The sequence below is a fragment of the Phalangium opilio genome, unplaced genomic scaffold (genome assembly GCF_054372755.1).
Source record: "Phalangium opilio isolate 3A_F unplaced genomic scaffold, DU_Popi_V2 ptg000061l_1, whole genome shotgun sequence".
NCBI classification, from domain to species: Eukaryota; Metazoa; Arthropoda; class Arachnida; order Opiliones; family Phalangiidae; genus Phalangium; species Phalangium opilio.
Genome location: NW_028324178.1, coordinates 3313571 through 3325818, shown reverse-complemented (window position 1 = coordinate 3325818; position 12248 = coordinate 3313571). Strand labels below are relative to the sequence as shown.

At 42.4% G+C, this 12248-nt stretch overlaps 2 non-coding genes across 2 annotated transcripts; both read right to left on the bottom strand.

Moving 5' to 3' along the window:
- Window positions 1-9623: 9623 nt before the first annotated feature.
- On the bottom strand, window positions 9624-9746 carry TRNAL-CAA (transfer RNA leucine (anticodon CAA)). The gene is made up of 2 exons: window positions 9709-9746; window positions 9624-9669 (listed from the first exon to the last, which is right to left on the bottom strand). It is a non-coding gene; the product is annotated as a tRNA-Leu (tRNA).
- A 1574-nt stretch (window positions 9747-11320) lies between these two features.
- On the bottom strand, window positions 11321-11443 carry TRNAL-CAA (transfer RNA leucine (anticodon CAA)). The gene is made up of 2 exons: window positions 11406-11443; window positions 11321-11366 (listed from the first exon to the last, which is right to left on the bottom strand). It is a non-coding gene; the product is annotated as a tRNA-Leu (tRNA).
- Between the last annotated feature and the right edge of the window lie 805 nt (window positions 11444-12248).

Here is a 12248-nt window from a genome sequence, read left to right as displayed (position 1 = left end):
CTCGGCCATCCTGACGTGGTTTTGTGTAATTTGGACGTTTTAAAATTACATCTCATCCAGTTATTTTCATAAAACATATCGTGTCCGAAAGAGGATTCGAACCCACTCCCTCAAACGTGGATCAGAATACACAGATTCACATCGTGATCGAAGGAAGCTAAGCCCCTTGAGTCTGGCGCCTTAGACCGCTCGGCCATCCTGCCGTGGTTTTGTGTAACTTGGACGTTTTAAAATTACATCTCATCTATTTATTTTCACAAAACATATCGTGTCAGAAGTGGGATTCGAACCCACGCCCTAGTACGAGGACCAGGATACACAGATTCACATCGTGAACGAGGGAAGCTAAGCTCCTTTAGTCTGGCACCTTAGACCGCACGGCCGTCCTGACGTGGTTTTGTGTAGTTTGAACGTTTTAAAATTACATCTCATCCAGTTATTTTCATAAAACATATCGCGTTCGAAGTGGGATTCGAACCCACGTCCTCATACGAGGACCAGAATACACAGATTCTAATCGTGAACGAAGGAAGCTAAGCCCCTTGAGTCTGGAGCCTTAGTTCGCTCGGCCATCCTGACGTGGTTTTGTGTAATATTGACGGTTAAATTTACATCTAATCCAGTTAATTTCATAAAACATATCGTGTCAGAAGTGGGATCCGAACCCACGCCCTCATACGAAGACCACAATACACAGTATCACATCGTGAACGAAGGAAGCTAATCCCCTTGACTCTGGCGCATTAGACCGCTCGGCCATCCTGACGTGGTTTTGTGTAATTTGGACGTTTTAAAATTACATCTCATCCAGTTATTTTCATAAAACATATCGTGTTTGAAGTGGGATCCGAACCCACGCCCTCATACGAAGACCACAATACACAGTATCACATCGTGAACGAAGGAAGCTAATCCCCTTGACTCTGGCGCATTAGACCGCTCGGCCATCCTGACGTGGTTTTGTGTAATTTGGACGTTTTAAAATTACATCTCATCTATTTATTTTCATAAAACATATCGTGTCAGAAGTGGGATTCGAACCCACGCCCTAGTACGAGGACCAGAATACACAGATTCACATCGTGATCGAAGGAAGCTAAGCCCCTTGAGTCTGGCGCCTTAGACCGCTCGGCCATCCTGCCGTGGTTTTGTGTAATTTGGACGTTTTAAAATTACATCTCATCCAGTTTTTTTCATAAAACATATCGTGTCAGAAGTGTGATTCGAACCCACGCCCTCATACGAGGACCAGAATACACAGATTCACATCGTGAACGAGGGAAGCTAAGCCCCTTTAGTCTGGCACCTTAGACCGCACGGCCATCCTGACGTGGTTTTGTGTAATTTGAACGTTTTAAAATTTCATCTCATCCAGTTATTTTCATAAAACATATCGCGTTCGAAGTGGGATTCGAACCCACGTCCTCATACGAGGACCAGAATACACAGATTCTAATCGTGAACGAAGGAAGCTAAGCCCCTTGAGTCTGGAGCCTTAGACCGCGCGGCCATCCTGACGTGGTTTTGTGTAATTTGGACGTTTTAAAATTACATCTCATCCAGTTATTTTCATAAAACATATCGTGTCCGAAAGAGGATTCGAACCCACTCCCTCAAACGTGGACCAGAATACACAGATTCACATCGTGAACCAATGAAACTATGAACCCTTGAGTCTGGCGCCTTAGACCGCTCGGCCATCCTGACGTGGTTTTGTGTAATTTGGACGTTTTAAAATTACATCTCATCTATTTATTTTCATAAAACATATCGTGTCAGAAGTGGGATTCGAACCCACGCCCTAGTACGAGGACCAGAATAGACAGATTCACATCGTGATCGAAGGAAGCTAAGCCCCTTGAGTCCGGCGCCTTAGACCGCTCGGCCATCCTGCCGTGGTTTTGTGTAACTTGGACGTTTTAAAATTACATCTCATCCAGTTTTTTTCATAAAACAAATCGTGTCAGAAGTGTGATTCGAACCCACGCCCTCATACGAGGAACAGAATACACAGATTCACATCGTGAACGAGGGAAGCTAAGCCCCTTTAGTCTGGCACCTTAGACCGCACGGCCATCCTGACGTGGTTTTGTGTAATTTGAACGTTTTAAAATTTCATCTCATCCAGTTATTTTCATAAAACATATCGCGTACGAAGTGGCATTCGAACCCACGTCCTCATACGAGGATCAGAATACACAGATTCTAATCGTGAACGAAGGAAGCTAAGCCCCTTGAGTCTGGAGCCTTAGACCGCTCGGCCATCCTGACGTGGTTTTGTGTAATTTGGACGTTTTAAAATTACATCTCATCCAGTTATTTTCATAAAACATATCGTGTCCGAAAGAGGATTCGAACCCACTCCCTCAAACGTGGATCAGAATACACAGATTCACATCGTGATCGAAGGAAGCTAAGCCCCTTGAGTCTGGCGCCTTAGACCGCTCGGCCATCCTGCCGTGGTTTTGTGTAACTTGGACGTTTTAAAATTACATCTCATCTATTTATTTTCACAAAACATATCGTGTCAGAAGTGGGATTCGAACCCACGCCCTAGTACGAGGACCAGGATACACAGATTCACATCGTGAACGAGGGAAGCTAAGCTCCTTTAGTCTGGCACCTTAGACCGCACGGCCGTCCTGACGTGGTTTTGTGTAGTTTGAACGTTTTAAAATTACATCTCATCCAGTTATTTTCATAAAACATATCGCGTTCGAAGTGGGATTCGAACCCACGTCCTCATACGAGGACCAGAATACACAGATTCTAATCGTGAACGAAGGAAGCTAAGCCCCTTGAGTCTGGAGCCTTAGTTCGCTCGGCCATCCTGACGTGGTTTTGTGTAATATTGACGGTTAAATTTACATCTAATCCAGTTAATTTCATAAAACATATCGTGTCAGAAGTGGGATCCGAACCCACGCCCTCATACGAAGACCACAATACACAGTATCACATCGTGAACGAAGGAAGCTAATCCCCTTGACTCTGGCGCATTAGACCGCTCGGCCATCCTGACGTGGTTTTGTGTAATTTGGACGTTTTAAAATTACATCTCATCCAGTTATTTTCATAAAACATATCGTGTTTGAAGTGGGATCCGAACCCACGCCCTCATACGAAGACCACAATACACAGTATCACATCGTGAACGAAGGAAGCTAATCCCCTTGACTCTGGCGCATTAGACCGCTCGGCCATCCTGACGTGGTTTTGTGTAATTTGGACGTTTTAAAATTACATCTCATCTATTTATTTTCATAAAACATATCGTGTCAGAAGTGGGATTCGAACCCACGCCCTAGTACGAGGACCAGAATACACAGATTCACATCGTGATCGAAGGAAGCTAAGCCCCTTGAGTCTGGCGCCTTAGACCGCTCGGCCATCCTGCCGTGGTTTTGTGTAATTTGGACGTTTTAAAATTACATCTCATCCAGTTTTTTTCATAAAACATATCGTGTCAGAAGTGTGATTCGAACCCACGCCCTCATACGAGGACCAGAATACACAGATTCTAATCGTGAACGAAGGAAGCTAAGCCCCTTGAGTCTGGAGCCTTAGACCGCGCGGCCATCCTGACGTGGTTTTGTGTAATTTGGACGTTTTAAAATTACATCTCATCCAGTTATTTTCATAAAACATATCGTGTCCGAAAGAGGATTCGAACCCACTCCCTCAAACGTGGACCAGAATACACAGATTCACATCGTGAACCAATGAAACTATGAACCCTTGAGTCTGGCGCCTTAGACCGCTCGGCCATCCTGACGTGGTTTTGTGTAATTTGGACGTTTTAAAATTACATCTCATCTATTTATTTTCATAAAACATATCGTGTCAGAAGTGGGATTCGAACCCACGCCCTAGTACGAGGACCAGAATAGACAGATTCACATCGTGATCGAAGGAAGCTAAGCCCCTTGAGTCCGGCGCCTTAGACCGCTCGGCCATCCTGCCGTGGTTTTGTGTAACTTGGACGTTTTAAAATTACATCTCATCCAGTTTTTTTCATAAAACAAATCGTGTCAGAAGTGTGATTCGAACCCACGCCCTCATACGAGGAACAGAATACACAGATTCACATCGTGAACGAGGGAAGCTAAGCCCCTTTAGTCTGGCACCTTAGACCGCACGGCAGGGTTGGCAAAAATTGAGTTTTTTTTTAAAAAAAAAACAAAAGTTGTGTTTTTTATTGTTTAAAACACGATTTGTTGTTTTAAACTGTTTTTTAAACAAGTAGAAAAAAACAGTTAAAAACACAAAAAAACCTAGTTTTAAACATGTTTAAAATCAATCTTGCAGAACTAATAGCCTATATATTATACATCGCGGCTCTCCATTTAAGCCACTACTCCCGCTTATTTTCACAGCCTGCTTGATTAAACAAAATGGTCTTGGTTTGGACCAAGACAGAGAAAACAAACGATGAGAGTGACGTTTATCAATTGACTGAAGATCCGATATTTCAATTTTTCTTTATTTATATTAATTTATTCCTTAATCACAATTTAATTCAATCAATTTATTTAATTGTTAATCGATTTATTCCCTCCAAATTAATTGAAAAATAACATATTTGAGCTTTTTCAAGAACAAATTAGATTTTCCGAAATTATTTTATGATATTAATTATTTTGAAGGGAGTGCGTGTTAAGCGATCAATACAGAATATGTGAAATATTCTACTGACTGTTTAAAAAGAGCAAGAGCTCCTTAAATTTAGAATTTCAAGGTGTAAGAAATTGTCCGTGTGGAATTAGAACCAGGGACCACTTGAACCCAAAGCGAGTATCATACAGCTTGACCAACGGACCACGAAAACGTATTGAGAAGAAAAACACGAAAATACGAAATCAAGAGCTCCTTAAATTTAGAATTTGAAGGTGTAAGAAAGGGTCCTTACCAGAGTTGGCATAAATGTAGTAAAAAAAAGTTGTGTTTTTATTGTTTAAAACACGATTTAAAATTAGATTTTCCGACAACATTTTATCATGAAATTAATTATTTAAAAGGGAGAACGTGTTGAGGGATCAAATTTGAATATTTGAAAGGTTCTACTGACTGTTTAAAAAGAGCAAGAGATCTTTTCAAAACGAAAATGTAATTTTTTAATAGCGCATGCAAAATGAGGGTGATGGGTAAAATTGTTCATTTAACCCCAAATGTCCAAATGCTTGATTTCTTTTGTGGCCACTATTAAGGAATTTTCGCTTCCATACTGCAGAGTTTCTTGGTCAGAACTCATACATTTGAAACTTCACCACCCCTTTCTACTTTGTAGGCGCTTCATGTTTTCCGTTTACGGATTAAGCGTGTTAATTTTAGCACTGTCAAGGGCCTGACTTCAATATTACGCTTAATCACTTTAGAACAGTAAAATGTACCAACAGTGTAGAAAAACGTTGTTCCTTTACCTTAGGTTGACGACAAAATAAGTTATTCTTAATCAAATTATTGAATATCAGTCTTCAATACAGATTGGTAACGGATAAATCAACTGGTAGGGTTTCCAAACAATTAAACACTCATATGAAACAGTCAAATTATTGCAAGGTTTTGACTGAAGCTTATTAATTCTATTATTTAATATTTTCGCTCATTTTCAAATAAAACGAGTTAAAAATATTCGAAATTCCTCTCCATAAAAAACACGTTTTAAACTGTTTGTTTTAAACGTTTTAAACAAATTAATGTTTTTTTTTTCATGGCTGTTTAAAACAAGTTTTAAATCAAAGTTTAAAACAATTTGTTTAAAACTTGCCAACCCTGCCGCACGGCCATCCTGACGTGGTTTTGTGTAATTTGAACGTTTTAAAATTTCATCTCATCCAGTTATTTTCATAAAACATATCGCGTTCGAAGTGGGATTCGAACCCACGTCCTCATACGAGGACCAGAATACACAGATTCTAATTGTGAACGAAGGAAGCTAAGCCCCTTGAGTCTGGAGCCTTAGACCGCTCGGCCATCCTGACGTGGTTTTGTGTAATTTGGACGTTTTAAAATTACATCTCATCCAGTTATTTTCATAAAACATATCGTGTCCGAAAGAGGATTCGAACCCACTCCCTCAAACGTGGACCAGAATACACAGATTCACATCGTGAACCAATGAAACTATGAACCCTTGAGTCTGGCGCCTTAGACCGCTCGGCCATCCTGACGTAGTTTTGTGTAATTTGGACGTTTTAAAATTACATCTCATCTATTTATTTTCATAAAACATATCGTGTCAGAAGTGGGATTCGAACCCACGCCCTAGTACGAGGACCAGAATAGACAGATTCACATCGTGCTCGAAGGAAGCTAAGCCCCTTGAGTCCGGCGCCTTAGACCGCTCGGCCATCCTGCCGTGGTTTTGTGTAACTTGGACGTTTTAAAATTACATCTCATCCAGTTTTTTTCATAAAACAACTCGTGTCAGAAGAGTGATTCGAACCCACGCCCTCATACGAGGAACAGAATACACAGATTCACATCGTGAACGAGGGAAGCTAAGCCCCTTTAGTCTGGCACCTTAGACCGCACGGCCATCCTGACGTGGTTTTGTGTAATTTGAACGTTTTAAAATTTCATCTCATCCAGTTATTTTCATAAAACATATCGCGTTCGAAGTGGGATTCGAACCCACGTCCTCATACGAGGACCAGAATACACAGATTCTAATCGTGAACGAAGGAAGCTAAGCCCCTTGAGTCTGGAGCCTTAGACCGCTCGGCCATCCTGACGTGGTTTTGTGTAATTTGGACGTTTTAAAATTACATCTCATCCAGTTATTTTCATAAAACATATCGTGTCCGAAAGAGGATTCGAACCCACTCCCTCAAACGTGGACCAGAATACACAGATTCACATCGTGAACCAATGAAACTATGAACCCTTGAGTCTGGCGCCTTAGACCGCTCGGCCATCCTGACGTAGTTTTGTGTAATTTGGACGTTTTAAAATTACATCTCATCTATTTATTTTCATAAAACATATCGTGTCAGAAGTGGGATTCGAACCCACGCCCTAGTACGAGGACCAGAATAGACAGATTCACATCGTGATCGAAGGAAGCTAAGCCCCTTGAGTCCGGCGCCTTAGACCGCTCGGCCATCCTGCCGTGGTTTTGTGTAACTTGGACGTTTTAAAATTACATCTCATCCAGTTTTTTTCATAAAACAACTCGTGTCAGAAGAGTGATTCGAACCCACGCCCTCATACGAGGAACAGAATACACAGATTCACATCGTGAACGAGGGAAGCTAAGCCCCTTTAGTCTGGCACCTTAGACCGCACGGCCATCCTGACGTGGTTTTGTGTAATTTGAACGTTTTAAAATTTCATCTCATCCAGTTATTTTCATAAAACATATCGCGTTCGAAGTGGGATTCGAACCCACGTCCTCATACGAGGACCAGAATACACAGATTCTAATCGTGAACGAAGGAAGCTAAGCCCCTTGAGTCTGGAGCCTTAGTTCGCTCGGCCATCCTGACGTGGTTTTGTGTAATATTGACGGTTAAATTTACATCTAATCCAGTTAATTTCATAAAACATATCGTGTCAGAAGTGGGATCCGACCCACGCCCTCATACGAAGACCACAATACACAGTATCACATCGTGAACGAAGGAAGCTAATCCCCTTGACTCTGGCGCATTAGACCGCTCGGCCATCCTGACGTGGTTTTGTGTAATTTGGACGTTTTAAAATTACATCTCATCCAGTTATTTTCATAAAACATATCGTGTTTGAAGTGGGATTCGAACCCACGCCCTCATACGAAGACCAGAATACACAGATTCACATCGTGAACGAAGGAAGCTAAGCCCCTTGACTCTGGCGCCTTAGACCGCTCGGCCATCCTGACGTGGTTTTGTGTAATTTGGACGTTTTAAAATTACATCTCATCCAGTTATTTTCATAAAATATATCGCGTTCGAAGTGGGATTCGAACCCACGCCCTTATACGAAGACCAGAATACACAGATTCACATCTTGAACGAAGGAAGCTAAGCCCCTTGAGTCTGTCGCCTTAGACCGCTCGGCCATCCTGACGTGGTTTTGTGTAATTTGGACGTTTTAAAATTACATCTCATCCAGTTATTTTCATAAAAAATATCGTGTTCAAAAGAGGATTCGAACCCACTCCCTCAAACGTAGACCAGAATACACAGATTCACATCGTGAACCAATGAAACTATGAACCCTTGAGTCTGGCGCCTTAGACCGCTCGGCCATCCTGACGAGGTTTTGTGTAATTTGGACGTTTTAAAATTACATCTCATCCAGTTATTTTCATAAATCATATCGTGTTCAAAAGAGGATTCGAACCCACTCCCTCAAACGTGGACCAGAATACACAGATTCACATCGTGAACCAATGAAACTATGAACCCTTGAGTCTGGCGCCTTAGACCGCTCGGCCATCCTGACGTGGTTTTGTGTAATTTGGACGTTTTAAAATTACATCTCATCCAGTTATTTTCATAAAGCATATCGTGTCAGAAGTGGGAATCGAACCCACGCCCTAGTACGAGGACCAGAATACACAGATTCACATCGTGATCGAAGGAAGCTAAGCCCCTTGAGTCTGGCGCCTTAGACCGATCGGCCATCCTGCCGTGGTTTTGTGTAATTTGGACCTTTTAAAATTACATCTCATTCAGTTTTTTTCATAAAACATATCGTGTCAGAAGTGTGATTCGAACCCACGCCCTCATACGAGGACCAGAATACACAGATTCACATCGGGAACGAGGGAAGCTAAGCCCCTTTAGTCTGGCACCTTAGACCGCACGGCCATCCTAACGTGGTTTTGTGTAATTTGAACGTTTTAAAATTACATCTCATCCAGTTATTTTCATAAAACATATCGCGTTCGAAGTGGGATTCGAACCCACGCCCTCATACGAAGACCAGAATACACAGATTCACATCTTGAACGAAGGAAGCTAAGCCCCTTGAGTCTGCCGCCTTAGACCGCTCGGCCGTCCTGACGTGGTTTTGTGTAATTTGGACGTTTTAAAATTACATCTCATCTAGTTATTTTCAGAAAACATATCGTGTCAGAAGTGGGATTTGAACCCACGCCCTCATACGAAGACCAGAATACACAGATTCACATCTTGAACGAAGGAAGCTAAGCCCCTTGACTCTGGCGCCTTAGACCGCACGGCCATCCTGACGTGGTTTTGTGTAATTTGAACGTTTTAAAATAACATCTCATCCAGTTATTTTCATAAAACATATCGCGTTCGAAAGAGGATTCGAACCAACTCCCTCAAACGTGGACCAGAATACAAAGATTCACATCGTGAACCAATGAAACTATGAACCCTTGAGTCTGGCGCCTTAGACCGCTCGGCCATCCTGCCGTGGTTTTGTGTAATTTGGACGTTTTAAAATTACATCTCATCCAGTTTTTTTCATAAAACATATCGTGTCAGAAGTGTGATTCGAACCCACGCCCTCATACGAGGACCAGAATACACAGATTCACATCGTGAACCAATGAAACTATGAACCCTTGAGTCTGGCGCCTTAGACCGCTCGGCCATCCTGACGTGGTTTTGTGTAATTTGGACGTTTTAAAATTACATCTCATCCAGTTATTTTCATAAAACATATCGTGTCAGAAGTGGGATTCGAACCCACGCCCTCATACGAGGACCAGAATACACAGATTCACATCGTGAACCAATGAAACTATGAACCCTTGAGTCTGTCGCCTTAGACCGCTCGGCCATCCTGACGTGGTTTTGTGTAATTTGGACGTTTTAAAATTACATCTCATCCAGTTATTTTCATAAAAAATATCGTGTTCAAAAGAGGATTCGAACCCACTCCCTCAAACGTAGACCAGAATACACAGATTCACATCGTGAACCAATGAAACTATGAACCCTTGAGTCTGGCGCCTTAGACCGCTCGGCCATCCTGACGAGGTTTTGTGTAATTTGGACGTTTTAAAATTACATCTCATCCAGTTATTTTCATAAATCATATCGTGTTCAAAAGAGGATTCGAACCCACTCCCTCAAACGTGGACCAGAATACACAGATTCACATCGTGAACCAATGAAACTATGAACCCTTGAGTCTGGCGCCTTAGACCGCTCGGCCATCCTGACGTGGTTTTGTGTAATTTGGACGTTTTAAAATTACATCTCATCCAGTTATTTTCATAAAGCATATCGTGTCAGAAGTGGGAATCGAACCCACGCCCTAGTACGAGGACCAGAATACACAGATTCACATCGTGATCGAAGGAAGCTAAGCCCCTTGAGTCTGGCGCCTTAGACCGATCGGCCATCCTGCCGTGGTTTTGTGTAATTTGGACCTTTTAAAATTACATCTCATCCAGTTTTTTTCATAAAACATATCGTGTCAGAAGTGTGATTCGAACCCACGCCCTCATACGAGGACCAGAATACACAGATTCACATCGGGAACGAGGGAAGCTAAGCCCCTTTAGTCTGGCACCTTAGACCGCACGGCCATCCTAACGTGGTTTTGTGTAATTTGAACGTTTTAAAATTACATCTCATCCAGTTATTTTCATAAAACATATCGCGTTCGAAGTGGGATTCGAACCCACGCGCTCATACGAAGACCAGAATACACAGATTCACATCTTGAACGAAGGAAGCTAAGCCCCTTGAGTCTGCCGCCTTAGACCGCTCGGCCGTCCTGACGTGGTTTTGTGTAATTTGGACGTTTTAAAATTACATCTCATCTAGTTATTTTCAGAAAACATATCGTGTCAGAAGTGGGATTTGAACCCACGCCCTCATACGAAGACCAGAATACACAGATTCACATCTTGAACGAAGGAAGCTAAGCCCCTTGACTCTGGCGCCTTAGACCGCACGGCCATCCTGACGTGGTTTTGTGTAATTTGAACGTTTTAAAATAACATCTCATCCAGTTATTTTCATAAAACATATCGCGTTCGAAAGAGGATTCGAACCAACTCCCTCAAACGTGGACCAGAATACAAAGATTCACATCGTGAACCAATGAAACTATGAACCCTTGAGTCTGGCGCCTTAGACCGCTCGGCCATCCTGCCGTGGTTTTGTGTAATTTGGACGTTTTAAAATTACATCTCATCCAGTTTTTTTCATAAAACATATCGTGTCAGAAGTGTGATTCGAACCCACGCCCTCATACGAGGACCAGAATACACAGATTCACATCGTGAACCAATGAAACTATGAACCCTTGAGTCTGGCGCCTTAGACCGCTCGGCCATCCTGACGTGGTTTTGTGTAATTTGGACGTTTTAAAATTACATCTCATCCAGTTATTTTCATAAAACATATCGTGTCAGAAGTGGGATTCGAACCCACGCCCTCATACGAGGACCAGAATACACAGATTCACATCGTGAACCAATGAAACTATGAACCCTTGAGTCTGGCGCCTTAGACCGCTCGGCCATCCTGACGTGGTTTTGTGTAATTTGGACGTTTTAAAATTACATCTCATCCAGTTATTTTCATAAAACATATCGTGTCAGAAGTGTGATTCGAACCCACGCCCTCATGCGAGGACCAGAATACACAGATTCACATCGTGAACGAAGGAAGCCAAGCCCCTTGAGCCTGGCGCCTTAGACCGCTCGGCCATCCTGACGCGGTTTTGTGTAATTTAGACGTTTTAAAATTACATCTCATCCAGTAATTTTCATAAAACACATCGTGTTCGAAGTGGGATTCGAACCCACGCCCTCATACGAGGACCAGAATACACAGATTCTAATCGTGAACGAAGGAAGCTAAGCCCCTTGAGTCTGGAGCCTTAGCTCGCTCGGCCATCCTGACGTGGTTTTGTGTAATATTGTCGGTTAAATTTACATCTCCTCCAGTTATTTTCATAACACATATCGCGTTCGAAATGGGATTCGAACCCACGCCCTCATACGAAGACCAGAATACAAAGATTCACATCTTGAACGAAGGAAGCTAAGCCCCTTGAATCTGCCGCCTTAGACCGCTCGGCCATCCTGACGTGGTTTTGTGTAATTTGGACGTTTTAAAATTACATCTCATCCAGTTATTTTCATAAAACATATCGTGCTCGAAAGAGGATTCGAACCCACTCCCTCAAACGTGCACCAGAATACACAGATTCACATCGTGAACCAATGAAACTATGAACCCTTGAGTCTGGTGCCTTAGACCGCTCGGCCATCCTGACGTGGTTTTGTGTAATTTGGACGATTTCAAATTACATCTCATCCAGTTATTTTC